The following is an 18,579-nucleotide window of genomic DNA, read 5'->3' on the forward strand; positions in this document are numbered from 1 at the left end:
GGTGGTTGAGGTGGTGGTGAAAGGTTGTTAGAGATGGAAGAAAGGGTGGTTACGTGAGAGAAGAAGAAGAGGGAAAAGAAAGAAATTTTTGTGACTTTTTTGTGATTTTTTTTGCAAAATGATTGAATGAATAAATTGTGAAAATAATTAGTGTGAAAATGATTAGTTGTAGAAAATTGACCACAAGTTTGACTTATATAGGTGATGTGGGAATGCTTTGGGCCAATGAGACAATGCCATGTGTACTTGACTTGTAACAAACTCTTGTGGACTAATGACGTTTGGACATGTGGCACTTGGACTCTAACAAACTTAAAAAGGGATTAAAATGCAAATAACCAAAGTGCGCGGACTAAAATGAAAATTAAAACTAAAATTGAATTGAAAAAGTAAATCGAAAATTAACGTAAAACGAGACGATTAAAAACAACAAAGCAGATTAAAATGAATCAGCAATATTATGTGAAATGACCAAAACGCCCCTAGGGACTAAAATGACTCGAAACGACTCAAATGCAATTTTAAAAATGATTTTCTAATAAGGGATTAAAGCGAGAGTTTATACAGGCGAATTAAAAGACTCAGAGACAATTTTTAGAATTTAAACAGAGTTTTGACACATGAAAAGACCAAAATGCCCCTAGGGGCAAAACTGACTCAAAAATGACTTCAAATGCAATTTTAAAATGGATTTTGACATAGAATTGAAACGAAGACTTATTCTAACCAATTGAAAAGACTCAAACAAATTTTAAAGATTGAAAGAGATTTTATCATGGGAAATGACTAAAATGCCCCTAGGGGCTAAACTGACTAGAAAATGACTCAACTGATATTTTTTGAAATGAATTTTGACACGAAATTGAAACAAGGATTTATACAAACCAATTAAAAAGACTCAAACAATTTTCAAGGATTAAAATGAGTTGAATGCAGGAAATGACTAAAATACCCTTGTATGTGAATTTTGCAAATAACATTGAAATAAAATGCAGAGAAAGATGCAATTGATCAGAGACATATCAAATGACTTATAATGCAAGAAAAGAAGAATTGAATAAGTATTTTTAGGTCCAAAATTAGGGTATAACAGCTGCCCCTATTTAAGTTTCTTTGTCCGGGGAGTCAAGAGACGAAGTCTTAGAATTGACGGGACGAAGATACTTAAATATTAACATTTGCACTGCTTTTGGACATAAAAATACGTTTTCAGATTTTCAAAGACATGAATGCCATCCAACATTTCATTTATGAATGCAAGACAATCGAACCGGAATCTACGGGCTGTGTCACACCACCAAGGGATTTATAGACATCAAGGTAGAAAGAACGGGCAACAAATAGACAGGTACAAGCTGTTCTTTGGATCGAACTTGCCACTTGACCGAGAGATACAAACAAGAGACGGGTACAAGCTGTTCTTTGGATCGAACTTGCCACTTGACCGAGAGATACCAACAAGAGACGGGTACAAGCTGTTCTTTGGATCGAACTTGCCACTTGACCGAGGAAATACAAACAAGAAACGGGTACAAGCTGTTCTTTGGATCGAACTTGCCACTTGACCGAGGAAATACAAACAAGAAACGGGTACAAGCTGTTCTTTGGATCGAACTTGCCACTTGACCGGAAATATAGACAAAAGGTAGATACAAGCTGTTCTTTGGATCGAACTTGTCACTTGATCAATATCACAACATGTAAGTTGGTGCAAACTGTTCTTTGGATCGAACTTGCCGTTTGACCGATAACAAAACATAAGCAAAGGGTACAAACTGTTCTTTGGATCGAACTTGCCGTTTGACCGGAAACATAGACATATAAGCAGGTACAAGTGGTTCTTTTTGAATTGAACCTTGCACTTGACCAGTAACAAGATACAAATTGAAAGTCTGGTTTAACAAGATACCAATTGAGGGTAAATTGTCGTTGACTTGATTTGAAAATAGACATGACCATTTTTGTTGGCCCAAAAGTAAATTGACATTGATTTGAACTGAATTGAAAGTTGACTTTGACATTGACATTGACATTGGCTTGGAAATTGAAATTGACATTGACATTGACATTGACATTGGCTTGGAAATTGAAATTGACATTGACATTGGCTTGGAAATTGAAATTGACATTGACATTGACATTGACATAGACATTGACATTGGATATTGACATTGGCATTGACATTGACATTGGCATTGACATTGACATTGACATTGACATTGACATTGACATTGGCATTGACATTTGACATTGACATTGGCATTGACATTGGCATTTGACATTAACATTGACATTGACATTGACATTGGATATTGACATTGACATTGACATTGACATTGGCATTTGACATTAACATTGACATTGACATTGAAATTGACATTGACATTGAATATTGACATTGACATTGACATTGACATTTGACAGCTGACAGTTGGATATGCAACATGTATGTATGGTATAGCAAGATTATTGGATGTATGAGCACATAAAATGCATGATTATGCATGTATGAATGCTTGAAATGCATGATTGGTTTGTAACTTGACAAGAAAGTTTCACAAAGGCAGACAAGACATTGGAAGATTGGGCACGTAGTGGCTCGTGCTGCGACATATTCACAGGGGAAAACCTCTTTGGAGAGACCGTCGTTTGAGAGACGTATCAAAACCATGGCTGAGAGCAATAAAACTTGTAAAGGAGGACCCTTGGAAGGTTCTTGGATACAGGTCGCCGTTGCTAGGCGTGTCAGAGCTGGGTAAACATTGGATGTTCGCATCTGTGGTCAATGCTTTTCATTATTCTTTTCATCTTTCATTTTCAAACCCCACTTTTGCCTGAACCGCCCTTTCGGGTTTTCGATTCACCGGGGAATAAATATTCTTTTCATTGCCCCATTTTTGCCTGATTTGCCTTCATAGGTTGTCGATCAGCGGGGTGCTCATTTTTGCCTAAGCCGCCCTTTCGGGTTTTCAACTTAGCGAGCTTTTCATTTTCATTTTTTCATTTTTTCATTTTCATTCTGTTTTTTTTTCATTCTTGCCATTGACCACAGATCATCCCGGGGAGTAACCTGCTTGTAACATGTATTGAAATAGACATTGACATTCATTCATTCATGCATGTTTCATTGAAATGTACCCTGTTGCTCAAGTTTGCTTTCAAAATAGACAGAAAAAGATTTTTCAATTTTCAAAAATGTTTGTTCCAGACATTGACATCATCAAATAGAAAGAAAGTATTTTGTATATAGCATTGAAAGTAGAAAGAAAAGTAGAGTTTTCAAACAAAAGCACAGGCTCAAATTGATGTATAAGAGTGAGAGTTAGCCAAAGGCATGACTCCACGGATTTACAAAGCTTGGAAAATGGTAATTTTATTGGTTGGTGATACATTGAACACGATGACCGCTACATTTCATAGAAATTTTGAATTCACAAGTACAGAAGCCTCTGATGAAGACGATCATTGACAGTTGTAGATGCCCCAAGGGGTGATGGTGATTTGCCAGATATAGTTACTTGTCTTTTATCAACCTCATTTTTGCATGAACCGCCCTTTCGGGTTTTCGGCTCATCGAGGCGCTCATTCTTGCCTGAGTTGCGTACAATCTCAGCGAGCTTTTTCATATATTTTTTTTTGTCCCTAACTTTTGCCTGGATCGCCCTTTCGGGTTTTCGATCCACCGGGAAGCGCATTTTTGCCTAGGCCGCCCTTTCGGGTTTTCGACCTACCACGCTGTTCTTTTCTTTCTAGACAAAGTATTTCTTGACTATATCGGCATTAACAGGATTTGGAAGCTCAACACCATCCATGTGTGTAAGAATCAAAGCACCACCAGAGAAAGCCTTCTTGACAACATAAGGACCTTCATAGTTAGGTGTCCACTTGCCCCTTGGGTCGGGTTGCTGACTTATCCTTCTTTTCAATACAAGTTCGCCTTCCTTGAATTCTCGAGGTCGGACTTTCTTGTCAAAAGCATTCTTCATCCGCACTTGATACAACTGTCCATGAGTCATAGCATCCATACGTTTCTCTTCAATCAGATTCAACTGGTCATACCGACTTTGACACCATTCAGCCTCAGTTAATTTTGCTTCCATGATCACTCGAAGAGATGGAATCTCCACTTCCAGAGGGAGAACTGCTTCCATACCATATACAAGAGAGAAAGGAGTTGCCCCGGTTGAACTGCGCACTGTAGTACGGTAACCATGCAGGGCAAAGGGCAGCATTTCATGCCAGTCTTTGTAAGTAGTGACCATCTTCTGAACAATCTTCTTGATGTTCTTGTTAGCGGCCTCAACTGCACCATTCATCTGAGGTCTATACGGAGAAGAGTTGTGATGTTCAATCTTGAATTCTTCACATAAAGCTTGCATCATGCTATTGTTCAGATTGGAACCATTGTCGGTGATAATTTTGTTGGGAACACCATATCGACAGATGATGTTATTCTTGATAAACTTCACAACCACTTGCTTGGTCACATTGGCATAGGAGGCAGCTTCAACCCACTTGGTGAAATAATCAATTGCCACTAGGATGAAACGATGTCCATTGGACGCTTTTGGTTCAAGTCTTCCGATCATGTCAATGCCCCACATAGAGAAAGGCCATGGGGAAGATATAACATTGAGAGCATGTGGAGGCACATGAATCTTGTCAGCATAAATTTGACATTTGTGGCATCTTTTAGCATGTTTGTGGCAATCACGCTCCATAGTTATCCAGTAATAGCCGGCTCTTAACAGTTTTCTCGACATGGTGTGGCCCGAAGCATGGGTCCCAAAAGTACCGTCATGTACATCATGCATCAATTTCTCAGCTTCTTGCTTGTCAACACATCTCAACAAGACCATGTCATAGTTCCTCTTGTATAGGATTTCTCCGTCCAGAAGGAACTTGCTAGCCCATCGTCTCAAAGTCTTTTTATCCCTGTTGGAAGCACCAGGTGGATATTCACGATTCTGCAAGAATTGCTTGATGTTGTAATACCAAGGCTTTTTATCATTCACAACCTCATCAGCTTGATCTGGCATATTTTCAATAGTAAACACATGAGCGGGTCTATCAAGACGTTGTACTTTGATTACAGGCACGTCATTCCAGTGATTGACACGAAACATAGAAGACAATGTAGCAAGAGCGTCAGCCATCTGGTTTTCATCCCGAGGGATGTAGTGCAGCTCAACTTTGGTAAAGTATGTCAATAGACGTCTTGCATAGTCACAATAAGGGATCAGCTTCTCATGATGAGTTTCCCATTCACCTCTTATCTGATTAATAACAAGTGCAGAATCTCCATAGATGTCAAGGTGTTTGATTCTCAGGTCAAGAGCTTCTTCAATGCCCAAGATACATGCTTCATATTCAGCTATATTGTTTGTGCATTCGAAAGTTATTCGAACAGTGAAAGGAATGTGATGCCCCTGTGGAGTTACAATGATGGCTCCAATTCCTTTACCATAAGCATTAACAGCGCCATCAAACACCAATCCCCATTTGCTATTGGGGTCCGGCCCTTCATTGATCAGTGGTTCTTCACAGTCTTTCGCTTTCAGATACATAACTTCTTCATCAGGGAAATCAAACTTAATTGGCTGGTAATCATCAAGAGGTTGACAAGCAAGATGCTCAGCAAGGATGCTTCCTTTGATTGCTTTCTGAGCTTTGTACACAATATCATATTCAGACAACAACATTTGCCAACGTGCAATCTTTCCGGTAACAGCATGCTTTTCAAAGATGTACTTGATTGGATCCATTCGGGATATCAACCAAGTTGTATGATTCACCATATAATGACGCAGGCGTTTGGCAGCCCAAGCTAAAGCACAACATGTCTTTTCAAGCATCGTATACCGAGTCTCACAGTCGGTGAATTTCTTGCTCAGATAGTAGATAGCATGCTCTTTCTTACCAGTCTCATCTTGCTGACCGAGAACACAACCCACAGAATCATCTAACACTGACAGATACATAATCAAAGGCCTTCCTTCCACTGGTGGGACAAGGATAGGTGGTTCCAACAGGTATTCTTTGATGCTATCAAAAGCTTCCTGGCATTCATCATTCCATACAACAGGCTGATTCTTTCTGAGCAATTTGAAAATGGGACCACAAGTAGTAGTCATGTGAGATATGAATCTTGAAATATAATTCAGACGTCCGAGGAAACCTCTGACTTGCTTCTCAGTTTGAGGGGCCGGCATCTCTCTGATGGCTCGGACTTTGTCAGGATCAACTTCAATGCCTCTTTGGCTGACAATGAAGCCTAGCAGCTTTCCGGATCGTACACCGAATGTGCACTTGTTAGGATTCAACCGCAGCTTGTACTTTCTCAGTCTTTCAAACATCTTTTTCAAATACACAACATGCTGCTCTTCATCACTTGACTTCACAATCATATCATCAACATATACTTCAATCTCTTTGTGAATCATATCATGAAACAGAGTTGTCATACCTCTTTGATAGGTAGCACCAGCATTTATCAGGCCGAACGGCATCACTTTATAACAGAACGTTCCCCATGGAGTAATGAAGGACGTCTTTTCTCTGTCTTCAGGTGACATTCGTATCTGGTTGTAGCCAGAGAAACCATCCATGAAGGAGAACACTTTGGATTGAGCAGTACTGTCAACAAGCACATCAATATGAGGCAATGGGAAGTTATCTTTTGGACTGGCTTTGTTCAGATCTATGTAATCAACACACATTCGAACTTTCCCATCTTTCTTTGGCACTGGTACAATGTTGGCAATCCACCCAGGATATTCAGCCGTCATGAGAAAACCCGCATCAATCTGCTTTTGTACTTCAGCCTTGATCTCAAGAGCCATGTCTGGACGAGACCTTCTCAATTTCTGTTTGACAGGAGGACATTCAGGTCTTGTCGGTATCCGATGTTCCACAATCTTGGGATCTAGACCCGGCATATCTTCATAAGACCATGCAAAGACATCTGGATAATCATGGAGGAGCTGAATGATCTTTTTTTTTCACCTCTGGCTCAAGTGCCGCACCGATCTTGATCTCTGGCTTGTTCTCTTCAGTACCCAGGTTGATAAGCTCAATCTCTTCCTGGTGAGGCTGAATGGCTCTTCTTTCTTGCTCAAGCAATCGAGTGATCTCATACGGTATCTCTTCCTCATCATCATCTTCATCTTCAGCTTCATATACAGGGAATTCAAAATTTGGAGGAACCATAGGGTCACTGTGTTCAACGGGTTTATTATGGTTCAATCTGCATAATATGATTGGGATGATTTTAGAAAAAGTTTTTCATGCAGATTTTTGAAATTAATAAGAAAAATACAGATGTTTTGGTTTTTTCTGGCATTACCATTATTTCCAAGAAAAGGCACTAAAAAAGTAAAAGAAACAAAGAGTCGTGAGAAAAACGACAACTTTTATTGATAACGGCAATGCCGAAACAAACACGCCCTTACAATGATATCACTTTCGCCTTGGGCAGAGCGAAAGGATTGTTATTTTGAAAACGAAGAAAACATGAGCAACAAGACACATTACATGGAAGCATGCATGACTAAAGGAACATCAATGGCCTCCCAATTTCTCACAGTGCCTCCTGGTATAACAAATGCAGGCACGTAACCACCTTCAGCAGCATCTTCAGTAATAGCATTGATGAACCCAGCACTGTAAAAGGTTCCCTTTGAAACAGCAGATGTCGGGGAGAATCCAAGGCCCTCTTTACGCTTGTTTTCCAGAATCTGAATCACTTTGCCCCAGCCGGCAGCTTGCCTTTCTTGAACAGCCTTCTGGGCATCTTTCAGTGAAGCCATAGCAGCACCAGCTCTCCGGGGTTCTGCACCCTCAACAGTCAAGCCTTGAAATGACGTCCCTTCAACGGACCCTGCTTCAACACAAGAAAAAGATGATACTTGGCTAACCAGAAATGCCTCCTCACCATGTACAGTGACAATCTTACCGTTCCTCATGAACTTGAGCTTCTGATGCAACGTAGAAGTTACCGCTCCAGCGTCATGAATCCACGGTCTTCCGAGGAGACCGCTGTACGAAGCATTGATGTCCATGACTTGGAAAGTAATCTGAAATGTCTCCGGATCAATGGTAATTGGCAAGTCTACTTCCCCAAGAACATCTTTGCGAGATCCGTCAAAAGCTTTAACCAAGTAGCTGCTTCCCCTCAGAGAGATTCCATGATGGCTCAATTGTCTTAGTGTAGACTCGGGCATTACATTTAAAGATGATCCAGTGTCCACCAACACATTGGATATCATGTCGGACTTGCAGTGTACCGAGATATGCAGAGCCAAGTTATGGTGTTTCCCTGCTTCGGGGAGTTCATCGTCACCAAACCCCAAGTTGTTGCAGGCAGTAATGTTACCCACTATCCCATCAAACTGATCCACAAAGACTTCATGATCAACATATGCTTGCTCTAGTACTTTCATCAACACCTTCCTGTGAGCCTCTGAGCTCATGAGCAGAGACAAGATGGATATCTTCGACGGAGTTTGCAGCAGCTGGTCAACAATCTTATAGTCACTCTTCTTAATAAGCCTTAAAACCTCGTCCAGATTAGACTCTTTAATGGGCTGGCCCGAGGGGCTGGCATTCTCTTCCTCAAGGTTAGCCATGTTTCTTCTCTTGAACAATCTTGTCTGATGAACTCTATCTGGTTGGTAAACCTTGCGAGCACGAGCCACTTTTCAGACTGCGGCAGAAGAACCAGGAGACAATGAGCACGGGAAGCCATTCGTGACCGATGAATGATGCATATGATGCATGATATGCAAATGCAAAAAGACTCTTTTTTGTCAGAGGACTTTGTCAAAGTGGTTATGAACATCACGGAGAAACGCGGTTTCATTTGAAGATCTTGAGCAAAACTAGAAGTTTAGTTGAGATGGTATCACTTGGTGTTCACATCCGTGACGTTCAAAAGATGACTTGTCTAAGTCCTCCGATAAATGCATGGGAAAAAAAAGTTTTATGCATGTATGCATGTATGCATGAATGCATGATTATGTTCAAGTTCAGAGAAAACATGGTGGGTTGAAGTTCAAAGTCGAGGAGTCATGGGTGGACACGGTGTCCGGTGGAACTAAGGCTTTAGGAAATAGTAACCGGGTTCTAAAAAGGTTCCCAAGTTGCAACCTCTCCGACGTATATCATGGTGTCACGAGACAACACTCGCTCCATGATTATCCGTAAGAAGGTCTAACTTGAGTGTAGTATCGCGTGACGACTAAAACTCGAGACAACACTCGGTTTAGCCTCCGCACTACATCCTAGAAAATGGCCATGGATGGGTTTGGTTATCTACGGTTCATAGCGTCATAGAACAATTAGAAGTAAAGTGCCTAAACGCGACAACACGCGCCGACAACATCACCTCCAAAATGCCTCAGCTATGTGGGATTGATCGCATAATCCAAAACACGAGGCAACCCCCGGAATGAATTGTCGATTATATCCCTCCTAAATCCTAAGTTCACTCAGCCCGGGTGCAGGACTTTTGATATTCTCACCCCACACGTTTGCAAGAATTTAAACATTTATTCACATAAGAAAGCAAGTAAAAGAAACAAGTAAAAATACAAGCGCAAGCGTGGAAATAAAGACTAGGCGTAACTCTCGAATCTCCCCAGTGAAGTCGCCAGCTGTTTTATCTTGGTTTTCGGGTGTCAAACATTGATTACGTTTGAACCTTTTTAACCGGTGATATCTCATTTTTTCTTGGGAAGGGAAAAAGTAAGCAAAACCCTTGAGAATCGAGGTCCGGGAGTTGTTTTCGCTACGGGAAGGTGTTAGGCACCCATAACGACTATAGTAACCTATAGGAACCGTCTTTAATTTCTACGCGCGCGCTTTATTTTAAATGCTATTTTGAAAGATGATATTTAAGCCTAAAGGTATTCTAAGTGAAGAATTGGAGGGAGAAGAATGTTTTTGGATTTTTATTTTAGTTGAATTGAAGGAATTTTGTTCCTTGCCTACGTACCCGATTAAGGGATCAAATCCACCGTAGTTCTCTCTCAAAAATGTTTTTGTTTTTGTTGGTTGATTTTAAGTTTGAAAATGGGATTTTGAAGAATAGAAAGAGGCCTCAAGGGCATGAGATTATAAAATTGTGAGGTGGAATTAGTCATTTGCAAAATATGGTCTAAGTATGATTAAAGTTCATTGAAATTTGATTAAGAAAATGAAAAAGGAAAATTCAGTGGGATTTTGATCCCAAGGTTTATTATGAAAAATGTTTGAGTGATGTTATTCATATTTTTTTTGGAAATTGATTTTTCTAAGTATAAAGCCTAGACATACATCTAAACATACAATCCTAAACATACATCTAAACATGCATATTCTAACTATATAGTGATGTGTGTGCATGTGTCGGTGCTTGTGTCGGTGTACATCATTAGAGTCCATTGTCCTTATTACATCATTGACCTAGTTACATTCTATGGCCTCTTTGCCAAGAAATTAAAAGCATGAAAGCAAAATTTTACAAGAATTCCTAAATCTTTACATTCTAGTTTTGGTACAAATTAAATTGCAAGAACATAAAGGGAAAGAATATGAGAAGGAGATGAAATGCTTATGGATGTATGAAACATAAAGTGAAAGTGGGTTAGTAATACCAATGATATAGAAACAAAATGACAAGAGCATGGTAAAACAAATATAACTTGCAAGTAAAGTAAACTAACAATTTTAGTAAAAAGTGACAAAAGGACTTGAAATTCAATATACCTCTAAAGCAAGTTTGAGACCTAAATTCTCACAACATTGGAAGTTTTAGGTGACTTATTTCAAGGAAAGAAGTATGAGAATCAAGGAAAATCGTCATGCCAAAGATTATAAGATTTTCAAGTTCTTTATGCACTTTATTTCACAAGGGGCATTTCACGTTATTTACAACACAAAGTCCACAAAAACTTAACTCAAAACAGCAAGTATACACCACATTTAATAGGCAAATTCACTCCAAAAAATCACATGTTCAAAGCCTCATTTATGCATCAAAGTTTAAGAATAACGCCACATCACAATTTTCACAAAACATAACAAAGAATGCACAAATTAACAAAACATGAACACATATTTTCTTGAAGCGAGTTTCCATGTGTAAAAACAAATATCTAATGCCAATAATTGATCACAACAACTTCGCGAAAAAACTTTTAGAAATTTTACCAAGATTTGAACGACAATTGACACGAAGTATCAAACAAGAACCAATATATTTTTTTTTTACATGTTGTGATCAAGATTTGGCATGTAAAACACATCAAAATTATCAAGAAAAGCATCAAAGAAACTACTGGAATTTTTGTAGAATTTTCAAAGAATTTTTACGCGTGGCAGGGGTGCAAAAAGCAACGCTGGGTGGTGCAAACAGCAACAAAACTAACAAGGAATAATAAAAAAAAAACGTTGGGCCTAGGGAATGGGTTGGTGGGTATGGAGCGGTTCAACCATGGGTTATGGATATGGGTTCTTTCTTCTTCCTCTTACCAAATACGTGAGACACACACACAATTAAACTTCTTCTCTCTCAAAACATTTTTCTCTCTATTCAAAGGATAATCCTTCAATTCTCTTCTTCCCAATCGTTCAACCCTCTTTTCTTCTTCTCTTTTCTTCATTCTTTTCAAAACAATCAATTATACAAGCCAAAACATACACATGAACACTAAACACAAAGCTAAACGCCGACGAACCTGTGAACGGTGGTTCTGATTCGGTGTGAACCTTCCTGATCAGTATCGACGGAGTCTTCAAACGAGAGCCGCAAACGAATCCTTCATCTCCGTCGTCTTCTTCTTTGATTCCGTTTCCAAAGCCGTCGGATTCGCCGTCAACCTCCGTTTCGTCACCGTTATCGAATGAATCTTCGCGGTTCCTTCTCTGTTCACGTTCTTCGCAACTTCGCCGTTACCGGAAACTTGAGGCTTCGGCTCTGAATCCGTTCTGAACATGTGTGCTTGTTTCAATTCTGGTTCCTTTTTGCGTGCGTGTTTCAGCTTCGTTCTCCTTCTTGCTTGCGTGTTTCTGTTCTGGTGATTGGTTGTTTCACTTCTTGCTGCTGCGATTCGTTGCTTGTTTGTATTCACTCCCTTCCTCTTTCACGAATCTGACTCTGTTCCTATTGGCTTCTGGTTGTTGCGTCCTTGTTGAAAGCCAGCAAGTTCAACTGATATGCGATTGAAACATGGAGGTTGATGGATTTCAACTGATATGCGATTGAAACATGGAGGTTGATGGATTTGGATTGATATGCGATTGAAACATGGAGGTTGAAGGATTTGGATTGTTCTTGAGGTTACGGTGGGGAAAGAAAGAAGGAGGAGAAAAGAGAGTGTTGAATGGTGGTGATTGAGGTAGTTAGGGTGGTGGAAGAAGGTTGTTGAATTTGTTATGGTGGTGGAGGAGTTTGTTAGGGAGGAGGAGTGGTGGAGGATGAGTTAGTTATGGTGGTTGAGGTGGTGGTGAAAGGTTGTTAGAGATGGAAGAAAGGGTGGTTACGTGAGAGAAGAAGAAGAGGGAAAAGAAAGAAATTTTTGTGACTTTTTTGTGATTTTTTTGCAAAATGATTGAATGAATAAATTGTGAAAATAATTAGTGTGAAAATGATTAGTTGTAGAAAATTGACCACAAGTTTGACTTATATAGGTGATGTGGGAATGCTTTGGGCCAATGAGACAATGCCATGTGTACTTGACTTGTAACAAACTCTTGTGGACTAATGACGTTTGGACATGTGGCACTTGGACTCTAACAAACTTAAAAAGGGATTAAAATGCAAATAACCAAAGTGCGCGGACTAAAATGAAAATTAAAACTAAAATTGAATTGAAAAAGTAAATCGAAAATTAACGTAAAACGAGACGATTAAAAACAACAAAGCAGATTAAAATGAATCAGCAATATTATGTGAAATGACCAAAACGCCCCTAGGGACTAAAATGACTCGAAACGACTCAAATGCAATTTTAAAAATGATTTTCTAATAAGGGATTAAAGCGAGAGTTTATACAGGCGAATTAAAAGACTCAGAGACAATTTTTAGAATTTAAACAGAGTTTTGACACATGAAAAGACCAAAATGCCCCTAGGGGCAAAACTGACTCAAAAATGACTTCAAATGCAATTTTAAAATGGATTTTGACATAGAATTGAAACGAAGACTTATTCTAACCAATTGAAAAGACTCAAACAAATTTTAAAGATTGAAAGAGATTTTATCATGGGAAATGACTAAAATGCCCCTAGGGGCTAAACTGACTAGAAAATGACTCAACTGATATTTTTTGAAATGAATTTTGACACGAAATTGAAACAAGGATTTATACAAACCAATTAAAAAGACTCAAACAATTTTCAAGGATTAAAATGAGTTGAATGCAGGAAATGACTAAAATACCCTTGTATGTGAATTTTGCAAATAACATTGAAATAAAATGCAGAGAAAGATGCAATTGATCAGAGACATATCAAATGACTTATAATGCAAGAAAAGAAGAATTGAATAAGTATTTTTAGGTCCAAAATTAGGGTATAACAAGTCAAGGTAGAGAAATGTTGAAAATTGGCTCAAAACACTGATGAAGTTTTTGCAAAATCGTGGCACAATTTTGAAAACCGTGGCGTGATTTTGATTCAATAATTTGGAGAAAGCTTTGGAGATATAGTGGCACGATTTTGGATAAGTTTTAGTACTGTATTTGTGTACGAGTACAAATTGGACGATTCGAGAAATCATGGCACGATTTTCCTTGGGTTGAACATTATAAAAGGGCTTCAGTCATCATCTTTGGGCAATCTCATGAAACCAATGGAGGGAACTTGGAGGCTAGGAGTTGAGTGGCTTTGGGGTGAGATTCCTGAGTTGGGAAACAATTGTAAACAACTTGTGTGAGTGAATTCATTGAGTCTCTTGCCCACGGAAAGAGATTTGGTAAAAGGGTAGAAATTAAGTTTATTCTTTGAAAGCTTGTTGAAGTTAATTTATTTTAACCCTTTTGTATCTATTTATAAAAAACTCATTGATATTGAAATGCAGCAGTCATTCTTGGGCGGAACTAAGTGAAAAAATATTGGTTGTTTTTTCTCTTCTCTATTTTCCTTTTGCCTGTGGTTTGTACTTTTATTGGATTTATGTTTGTTGTTGCTTGAGGCTACTTTGATATTGGTGACTACTTTTCTTTTACTCCACACATTTAATTTTATTGGTCTTAGATTTGAGTCTGACTGAATTCACCTCACGAACTCTACCCTAAGGATCCGGGACAGTTAAATAGGCAACATGAAACAACAAAGCTCAAACTTTGAGAAGGAGATTTAAGTCACCAAGGAACTATCAATGAAACAACATGATGGTGATGATTATCCATAGGGTGAGGCGGAAGAGACTATCAATGAAAATAAATTAGAGATCTTGATTGATAAGCATTTCTTGATCGTCTAATAAAGCACTTATTGGTGAACTTGATTTGCATACCAAATCTCCTACTTGAAAACTTATTTTTCTTTTTCATTCTTTTAGCATAAAACGTGTTCACCTTATTCTTTTGATCAATGAAGTCGTTTAAAACCACCATTTTTGTCATTCTGAGTTTTCTAAATGGCTATATAACGTTTTTTCAAAGATTTGACGAATTAAGTCTTCGAAAAGGCCATGGCCGGATGATATGGAATGTAATCATCTACTGGAACATGTTGAATAATATTACCATGTTTATCACCAACTTGATGTGCACAACCACAAATTCCTTCATGTATGGTGATTGATATTGATGTAAGGTTCATCGGAAGGTATGCATTTTTTCCTTATTTTTTTCCAATTATCTTAGAATACAAAACCATAACCGCTAAATCCATGAAAAATATGAAGAAGAAAAAACAATTATTAGGTGCCAACACAATAATCAAATAATTAAATTATGTAATAGTCTAGCATACGGTATATTGCTTATATTTCTCGCACAAGAACTCATAATTTTCTGCATGGCATTTTTGGACTCTCTTGAATCTCATATACATAGATTCAAGTATGAAGATGTACATAATATATACACAAGCGACGAACACACTTAACAGTAACAACAAAACCATACGGATGAGGTGGACAATCAACAACCGTTTTACAAGGATTATGGGCTGAAATGAAAAAAGGTAACAAAATGATATTAGGAAAAAATGTTAAAAATCTATTGTGTATGATTTACGAACTACAAAGTAAATAATGTAATTTGAAAATGATGAAAAAAATTGCTTACCAGATACCGTTGCGACAAGAAATAAGGAAAGAAATGTAGTCATCACATAAACAAAGTTGATAATTTTAGCCATATTTTTTCTTATTTGCATGTAAAAATTGTTGAATATAATTTTATCTATTTATAGAGTGTAAAGCTGGCACTCTCCTAAAAACAATTAAATAGTTCTTAACACTTACAAAGTTGTAACACCCCTTCATAAATCATAAACTTTGAATCATTATTAAATGTACATAAATGTGTTGTGTTTGTACCTTTAACATGTCTAATAAGGAACATAACAAACTAAATAACCATAAGAATTCATTCTTTTTGAACTAATTTTCCATTACTTTTATAACATTTCAAGTCAGTAAAGAAATTTTTTATATTGTTGAACCATGGTAAAGTATTACGTAGGAATAGTGCACCATTTGTTTGGGTACATATTTATGAACAAGTAGACTGTATTGTATTATCAATTTTTTTTTTTGATGAAATTGTTGGATAAAAAAGAATATGTATTTACTTTAATATTTGCATAACTTATTTTCTACATCTCATTCACATAATTCATATTGATTTCCAAAATAATTTGGAACTAAACATAAATCAAAATTGTTTTTTGAAATGACTAATATATATTATGGAATCATTTTTTTTTTAACAAAATATATTATTATGGAATCATGTTTTAAGTAGAGCTAACTTTCAAGTGAATATACAGCCAAAGAAACTGCACATTTTTCTTTGATTGAAAAACTAACGTGTACTTTTTAACATAATTTTATTAAAAAATAATTGAAGGTTAATAGACTCGACCTAAAATTAAATATATTATGCTAAAGATATTTACTTGTAATAAAAAAAAATGTACCATATATAAAATGAGTTGTCTCGTGGCAATCTAAATTCCCCTTTGATTTCTATTTTTAAAATACTCTCAATAAAATCATTATTTTTTCATGTTTGGTTTTGATTTGGTATATATTTTATAATCTTTAATTTGTATATTCACATTTTAGAATTTTGATTGATTTGTTCAAAATAATACTTATAGCCACCTAAATATTATAGTTTTGTATTTAATCCTTAAATTATTGTTGATATTTTGTAGGTCTTTTTGTTAAGTGTACGTTAACTACATGACATTGTGGATTAAGAGAGAATTTCCCATGACTTTGTGACCCATATGCTACAAAGAGTCTATAGCTAGCTATTAATGTATCTGTTGGATGTCAAGTTCATCATATCATTAATATTACCTCAACAAAGAAGAAAAAATCATGATTGGTAATGATATGTATGTTTGTATCTGTTGGATGTCAAGTTCAACATATCATTAATATTTTACTACATGATGTAGTAAAATATAATTTTTCTTTACCATATAATAACAGAAGTTATACTACAAGTAAACCATGCTAGTGTTCTCATGAGTTTAACTCAGTTGGTAGGGACAATACATAATATATGCAAGGTTCGGTGTTCAAACCCCAGCCACCACTAAAAAAAAAAATTCACGCTAGTGCCAAATTTTGTTCAGAACATCTTGGAGAGTCCATGAGAAAACAATATCTAAAAGCTCGACAATTTCATGAGTTTCCTTCTCACTATCATTATCAGTGTTCTCCATCCTTTGCTCCTTAAAAAACACCTAAATCAATAATTAAGAAAAACAAAATCAGTTGTTTCAAACACCAAACCGAAAACCGAAACACATGATATAGTCGTAAACAGAATGAACCAGCGTAAAAGGCAACTTCATAGTATTCATGCAAAACAATGTGTCACTAAAACGAAAAAAGGAAAAAATACCTATCTTTGTCACAAAAAACAAAAATAAATTACCTACACCCTCCGGTCACTAATATAAGCAAAAATCCACTTTTTAGATACATTCAATTAATGATGTATGTAACATATAATAAAGATCACATACATCATTAATTGAATGTATCTAAAAAGTGGATTTTTGCTTAAATTAGTGACTGATATATAAGTGTAAAATTAATTATGACTGTTAGATAATTTTGGATATATGTGCATGAGAGAGAAATTTTATTTAGTCAATGAAAGCAACATTTTTCAATTCAAATAGTAAATGAAAGAGACATACATAGGAAATTACAGGAAGCATTGTGCCAATTGTTTTCTCCACTTTTAAAACTTTTCGTTTCCAAGGATGAACTGAATTATTATGGAGCATTGGTGCATTAGTGGATAATAATAAATGTGTAAATAAAGGTGGCATTCAATAAAGGAAATTGAAGAGATATAGTAAATCAAAATATATAGTGCATATGAATTTCAAAATGAGGAACTCGTGTTAATAAGACATCTTTTACTCCCTCCGTCCCTATATGTAACCACCCATTTGACTTTATTTTTGTCCCTAAATCTAAACCTCTTTTCAAATTACTAGATGCATTTATTATTATTTTCATAAACATACCCCTAATTAATACTACTAACTTATCTTGAAATTTAAAAAGTCAAATTTAATACATATACAAACAAAGGACAATGTGGTAATATTAACACACAAAACAGACATAATAATTACACTGACAACTTTTCTTAAGAAATGTGAAAAAGGCAAAGAGAGGTTACATTAAGGGACGGAGGGAGTACATGAGAACTCATGTTTATTGTGTTTACTTGTAGAAAGACACATATTATACGTTGAGATAAGAATGAGGTACCTCCACAAAATTTTTGTTTTGATGCTAATATTAACACCAACACAAATTTTTTGTCTCAAGCACAAAAAATTTGTGCCTGTACTTTAATCAATATAAAGTCAAATTTGTCACAAACATTCACTCTCTCACCAACTTCCTTCATAAACTATTAAATTAACTAAAAAATCTCTAAATCATTCTCTCGTCTAACTATTTATTCCTTCATTTGACCCTAAATTACAAAAGAGTTGTGCTAACAATTGCTCTAAACTACATCAATTTAATTCATTAACTATCAAACGATTCAAACCCATTTGGGTTGGCTTGGTGATATTGACTTGGGATCTGGGAGTATGTTCCTCCTCGAGGTCTTAGGTTCGATTCTCTCCGGTGTCAATTTAGGCGGGTTAATTTTAGCTATGTCAAGGGTTAATTTTAGCTATGTCAACTTTTTCTTATAAATAGAATCGGAGGAGTATTCTCTCCGGTGTCAATTTAGGTGGGTTAATTTAGGTCTTAGGTTCGATTCTCTCCGGTGTCAATTTAGGCGGGTTAATTTTAGCTATGTCAACTTTTTCTTATAAAAAGAATCGGAGGAGTATTCTCTCCGGTGTCAATTTAGGTGGGTTAATTTTAGCTAT

At 36.7% G+C, this 18,579-nt stretch overlaps 1 long non-coding RNA gene across 1 annotated transcript; it reads right to left on the reverse strand.

Annotated features, from left to right (window-relative positions):
* Positions 1-14,937: 14,937 nt before the first annotated feature.
* Positions 14,938-15,475, reverse strand: LOC146923640 (uncharacterized). Its single transcript, XR_015009840.1, has 2 exons — positions 15,276-15,475; positions 14,938-15,156 (listed from the first exon to the last, which is right to left on the reverse strand). It is a non-coding gene; the product is annotated as an uncharacterized LOC146923640 (long non-coding RNA).
* Between the last annotated feature and the right edge of the window lie 3,104 nt (positions 15,476-18,579).

This window comes from Medicago sativa, chromosome 5 (assembly GCF_051527215.1).
Source record: "Medicago sativa cultivar Bolivia chromosome 5, Bolivia_mono, whole genome shotgun sequence".
NCBI lineage: Eukaryota > Viridiplantae > Streptophyta > Magnoliopsida > Fabales > Fabaceae > Medicago > Medicago sativa.